Source organism: Cetorhinus maximus, chromosome 5 (assembly GCF_964194155.1).
Source record: "Cetorhinus maximus chromosome 5, sCetMax3.hap1.1, whole genome shotgun sequence".
Classification (NCBI taxonomy): domain Eukaryota; kingdom Metazoa; phylum Chordata; class Chondrichthyes; order Lamniformes; family Cetorhinidae; genus Cetorhinus; species Cetorhinus maximus.
In genome coordinates, this window is record NC_135883.1 from 19,150,338 (window position 1) to 19,156,901 (window position 6,564).

Here is a 6,564-nt window from a genome sequence, read left to right on the forward strand (position 1 = left end):
GTCTCTGAAGGTTTGCTGGTGCATTTTTTATACCAAACAGCATGACTTTGAACTGATAAGAGTCCATCTGGTGTTACAAAAGCTGAAACCTCTTTCTCCCTTTCTGATAGAGGTACTTGCCAATATCCTTTCAGCAAGTCAATCTTTGTAATGAGCTTTGATTGTCCCACTTTCTCAGTGCAGTCTTCCAAACGTGGAATAGAGTATGAATCCGCTTTCATTACTGCATTCACTTTTCGATAATCCATCCATAGTCTGTGTGTTCTATCTGGCTTCGGTACGATCACAATAGGTGAACTCCAATTGCTGCAACTCAATGCAATAGTGTCATTCTTGAGCATAAATTCAATTTCTTTTTGCACTTGTGATAATTTTACTGGATTCAACCTATAAGGATGTTGCTTGATTGGAACAGAATTCCCCACATCTACATCATGTACAGCTATCTTTGTTTTTCCCAATTTATCTCCACAGATAGTTTAATGTGACTGCAATAGCTCTCAAGTCATTTTGATTCTTCTCTGGAAAGTAACTCAGTATTTCATTCAAATTTTTAAGCACTTCCTCATTGTCCAATTGAATTCGAGGAAAATCAATTTCAGAATCTTCCGTCCCTACTTCTTTTTGCTGATTCATCACTACTGATGCTTCTTTTTGGTTATCTTCCCTATTGAAGTACTTTTTAAGCACATTTATATGAAATACCCTTTGGGTTTTTCTTCTATCTGGATTTCTTACCAAATAATTCACTTCACTTAATTTCTTTTCAATTTGGTAAGGCCCACTAAAGCTGGCTTTTAATGGTTCACCTGATACTGGCAACAAAAGTGACACCTTTTCCTAGCAACAAAGTTAAAAGTCTTTGCCTTCCTATCTGCTTTTGTCTTTATCACCTGATGTGATATTTTTAAATGCTATTTAGCTAATTCACCTGCTCTGTTCAATCTTTCCCTGAACTTTGATACATAATCCAAAAGTGTGTTTTCTGAATTCTTACTCATTAATTCCTCCTCCATTCTCCCTTCCTGAACAATCTTATCAAAGACAGTATCAGCTAATTGCACTTCAGTCTCTTTACCCTGTCTTCTAGACTCCTCTTCCTTCTGTCTCAACTTATGAGTCTGAGATCATGTTACCAGACCATCTGGAAACAGACCAGGATGTTCTTCCTGCATCACTTCTGTGGATTGCTTTTCCACAGGCTGTTCAACTACAGTAGGAATCACCATCATCTGTGACCTAGCTTCATAATTTCCTAAGATAAACTGAATCCCTGAAATAGGCAATTTCTCCACTACTCCTACAATCGCTCCACCTGTTTTCAAGCTACTTTTCAAATTCATTTTACACAATGGAATACTTATTGTTTCTCCATGAATTCCCCTTTTCCTGCAAAATTCCCTCTTAACAACAAATATCACTATCATCACTATCCCATAACATTAAGGATTGACTAGCTCCTGTATCTCTTAAAAGTTTAATGGTCTGTAACTTCCACACTCAGTGTTGGATTTGGGGGGAGGTATCCCAAACATGCACTGGGGAATTCCTCTGGCAAGTTCCCAGGCAAAGAGTTGTATAGCAATTGCCCAGAAGTGCTAACTTCCTCTGGACAATTGCGCTGCACTGGGATCCATCTGAAAATTTGATTTAAATCGCAAATTTCAGATGGTCCTGCTGGGGTTATACCAATAGTTACCCAGAAAAAGTTATACGAATTAAAACTTATTCTAACTTCTAGGTAACTACTGTAAAGGCCCAGGCCGACCCCATGAGACTCCCACACAGCGCCCCCCCCCCCCCCCACCACCACCACCACCACCACCACCACCCACAGGACTCCCCCCATCCCCTCCCCAACCTCCGACAACCCCATCTCCCACCCCACTGACCTCACCCTCCCCCAACCTCGGAACCCTCCCCAGCGGCCTCAGAACCCTCCCCACCGCGACTTCCGAACCCCCCCACCCAGACCTCTGGAACCCACCTGACTTCCGGACACCCCACCTCCCAGACCCCCCTATCCCCACCCTCAACCCCGGCACATCCCGTCTTATTGATAATGCATTCACAGGAAACACTCCAGATCACTGGCGGTCAGGCTCAGATTTGCCCATCAGGCCATGACCTCAATGCTTCTTCGCTCCAGGTGCCATATTTAAAGCGCATCAGAGTGCAGCCAGAGGAGATCAGCCATCCAGTGCAGGAAGAATGAATACTCTCATCCATTTTCCGAGTAAATTAACCACCTCATCACTCTCAACTCTCACACTCAGAAACCCATCCCATTACCAGGATGCAAATTGCGTTGCTCACCTTCAACAGGATTTGCGTTCTGCCATGGCGATGTCATCGGATGATCCTGCTGTGATTTTACTTCAGCATGAAACCGATTTTTGCCCCTCAAGCCAAATTGTCCTCCCTCCCATCCATGATGCCCACCGCCAACGAGACCAGACGATTCTGCACTTCGAGTAACAATTCTTGTAGCTATTCTACTTGTTCCATAATATGTATATTATAAAATAGATCTTTAAGTTTTTTCAAAGGATGGTTAAAGAAGGATCCTTCATTTTTTCACTTATCAGGTCATCCAAAGGCTAAAACATTTTTTTAATATATGGTTCAACTAAGAGTAATGTGTAATGTTCCATTTTGGTCTTTTGATTGATAATAGTTCACAAGACGCTCAATCTATTTGGTACCAGCCTTCAATTAATCCTCTCTTCAAACTTAAAAACATGTCACTACGTTGCAGACAAAACTGACATTGATGTATACCACTGTCCTTTCAACATTCGTTTTGCTAAAGACTACATTGTTCTCGCAATCTCCTATTTTTCTTAGAACAGCCTGTGCCAGGATATCTATGTTCAAAAAAAGATTTTAAAGAAATTCTAGCAGGCTTTGAGGTCATTATGTAATGACCATATGTCCTAAGTCCTCTGTGTGCAAAAATGTCTGGGTGAAAAATTTAACCCTTTTCTGTGTCTTAAAAAAGTGTGACCACTTATTCAATGCATTTTAGTTAATACAAATGAAATGTCCTAATTATATCTGAATTCTACCTCATTATCCATATTCCACCTAATTATATCTATAGTTCACCTAACTACCTCCATATTCCTTCACAATCCCAGAGCATGCCATGTCATCATGGAAATGGGTGGAGTTTAGGGAGATACTCGAGTTTCAATTTATCTGGATGTTTGTTCGGAGAGATTTTTAGTTGAACCGTTTCAGTTAACGTTTTGAGACTGCCACAACTCATTGGGGATAGTGCACTGTAATATCAAGCCCCACTGTTCCCCGAGCCGCAACAAGTGTGAAAAGTTTGACCAAACCACCAGATTGCCCCAATTCTACCTAACTGTTTAATTTAGGTTAATAGAATTCGAGCACAAAGTTTGCAAACTTAATAAGTAAATAACCGTTTATTGAACAAGTTGTCTTTAATCAGTGGCAAAAAAAAAATGAACTGCTAACTTCTAATAATATAACTTAAACTCTGCCCCCTTCTTAAATCCCTAATACACACGCATAAGACACACAAAACATGGATTTTTAGGGTGGGATAAAACAGTTCAATAGCACCAATCCGGGGTACAGGATTCAATGGGTTGATTTTGATCAATGTCTTCCAAATTTTTTTCAGTTCTGTCATGAAGCTATTAATGTATATATTTTTCTTTTAAAATTGAGGTTTAGTCTACGGGTGTGTCTTAATTGGATTAAAGCCAGCTAGTCTGGGTGCTTTGATGGATACTAGTTTTGGTATGTAAGAGAGATAGCGTGCATTTGCATTTTTTGAATAAAGCATTCAAGAAGTGGCATGAAAACTGATGCCTTTCTAGCAGCTACCAAGCAATATGTTTATATTACCAATAAAGTTGGTACTATGAAAGGGGTTTTATTGTTAGAAAGATTTGGTTCAGAGGCTGTTGATAAAATGAGAATTAACATTCAATGGGGCTGGTAGATATAACTTCAGTAGTTTTCAGGTGTGCAGAGCAGAGGCAACATGAGATCAAAAGGCAGCTGTAAGCCTCCAACTGGATCCAAAAGGAACCAAATGAAAGAACCGCATTTTGAATTTGTACGGTGAAAATGCTTTGCCTGGTGTTTGGTTAAGTCAATGGGTTGCTGTTGCCTTAATGGAGATTAGTTTGGGAATTTGTTAAAAGTTATGGTAGTAGTAATTTAAAGCCATGTGTATATATATTTTAACCTGTGTAAATTAATTAAATGTTTCAATTAGTATAACGTTAAGCCTCGAGAACTGATGGTCTGATTCCTGAACTTAAGAGTCGCATCTCAAACATAACACTTAAAATTATAGGTTATGACAGTTGTTTAAAGTTTCCCTCTGGAATTTTTAAATAACTCCACTGCATCAGTCATAACAAGCTCTTTAATGATGACACGAGGCGGTCTTCCAACACTTTCAGTCTTTAGTTCACTGGTTGAGAACTTGTTTTTCAATGTTTCTAACAGTGGTTTTCCCCTTTTCCTTTTTACAGGGGTTTCCTCAGAGAGAGAGCAGGTTTATAAAGATATTAGGAAAAGTGATTTTAGGTGTTTTCTCTTTGCAGGCCTGGAGTTTTCTACTACACTGCTACAACACAAAACCCTGGTCACCTGGTCAGGAGCCAATTAAAATGCTGTTGTCATGTCTTTCAAACTGCAGCAATTGTAGTTTTAAACCCACAGTCCAACAGAAATAGAGAAAAATAAAATGGATATGTTCTTTACAAGTCCGTATGACTCTTCTTCAGAGCTAAAAGTAGAAATGTGATTAAGGGGGGGTGGAGCAGGTGAAGCTGGATAGAAGGCTAAGGAGAGATTGACAAAGATGTCATGGACACAAGACAAAGGGAGCGCTAATGGTAGTGGTGGGAGCTAAAGAAGGTGCTGATAGAGGCATAAAGGTGAGAAAGCAGAATGTGTGAATAGCAGAACAAGGGTCAGCACTCTGTCAAAGAACAACATGGAACAGGTAACAGGTAACCCTTTTTGGGGTGGGGTTGGGGAAAAGGATAGAAAAAGGAATAAAAAAGGGGATAAAGCAATGAATAAAAATAAAAATAAATTTAAAAAAATAAAAATAAATTTTAAAAAGGGATTAAAAGAGGGGTGAAGATAGAGGAGAGTGCACATGGTCTGAAGTTGTTGAACTCAATGTTAAGTCCAGAAGGTTGTCCAGAAGGTGAAGATGAGTTGCCGTTCCTCCAGTTTGCATTACACTTCACTGGAACATTGTAGCATGCCAAGGATGGACATGTGGGCATGAGAGCAGGATGGTGTTTTGAAATGGCAAGCAACAGAAAGGCCTGGGTCATGCTTGCAGACAGATCGAAGGTGTTCCACAAAGCAGTCACCCAGTCTGCATTTGGTCTTCCCAATGTAGAGGAGACCGCATTGGGAGCAGCGAATGCAGTAGACCAAATTGAAGGACTGATTGAGCAGATTGTCAGCTACACAAATCTTAAGGTGGAGGGCCAACTGCAGGCAGTTGGAAGTTTGAAAATGCAGTTCTAAGTGACTCGGAGGAGATATTTTTTCTCCAAACATGAAGGGGAAAGGGGAATGAGTAGAGGCCTATAAAAAAAGTGCAGAAATGGCCTTGTCTATGTTTGAGATAATGGGAACTGAGAGGACCTGTGATGGTAGGTTCAAAAGGATGGCCATGAATATCAGTAAGAGTTGAAATTGAGGGAAAGTTAAAGGTCAGTAAAGTCAGAGAAGAGAGAGCACCGCATGTATAATTACACATACTAGAGAATTTACCTTCAACTATAAATTTCCCTCAATACAATTGTCATGCTCAGTAAAGGTATGTCGTACTCCTATCTTTAAACATGGACTTATTCATGGAACCATAGAAAAGTTGCAGCACAGAAAGAGGCCATTCAGCCCATCGTGTCTGTGATATAGAATTTTCTGGAACTGCCTTTCCTTTTTAACAATGGACATTAAAAGGCTAAGATGGCTGCTGAGATCCAGGTGACTTCTGCAATTCCTGCATAGACTCAGAGGTATCTCAAGTCTCCAGAAAGTTCCTAATGAAATGACCATGTGTGGAGTAGCCTCCCTTGAATGGCCATACCAAGATGAAAACGATTTTTGGAATTCACACCTCCTATTGCTTGTGGACTTACCTGAAACTTAAAATCAATGGACTCCCAGACCTATCAATAAGAGCTGCAGAAACCAATTAAGTCGTACGTAGCTGTGAATGGCCACCATCCATCCCTTGTGTTGCAATGGCTTTGAACTTCAAATAATTGTGGGTGGATAATAGAAGTGATTATCATGTAGTCACCTGATCAAAACTGTCTTCAGATACCCAATCTAACTTACTCCAAGCACCAGGGAGAAACCAGTCAGTCTGCGAACAACACAGCAAGAAACAGCAGCAGCGGCAAAAGGGTACAACATCTATGCCTTAAAATTGAAGGCTGCAACATTGTAAGGTTTCCAAGCCTGTTCTTTTCAAGCCCACCAGTAAAGAAAACTGACCTCCTAGTAATAAGTCTACAAGCAACTAACTTTGTGACCTATTGA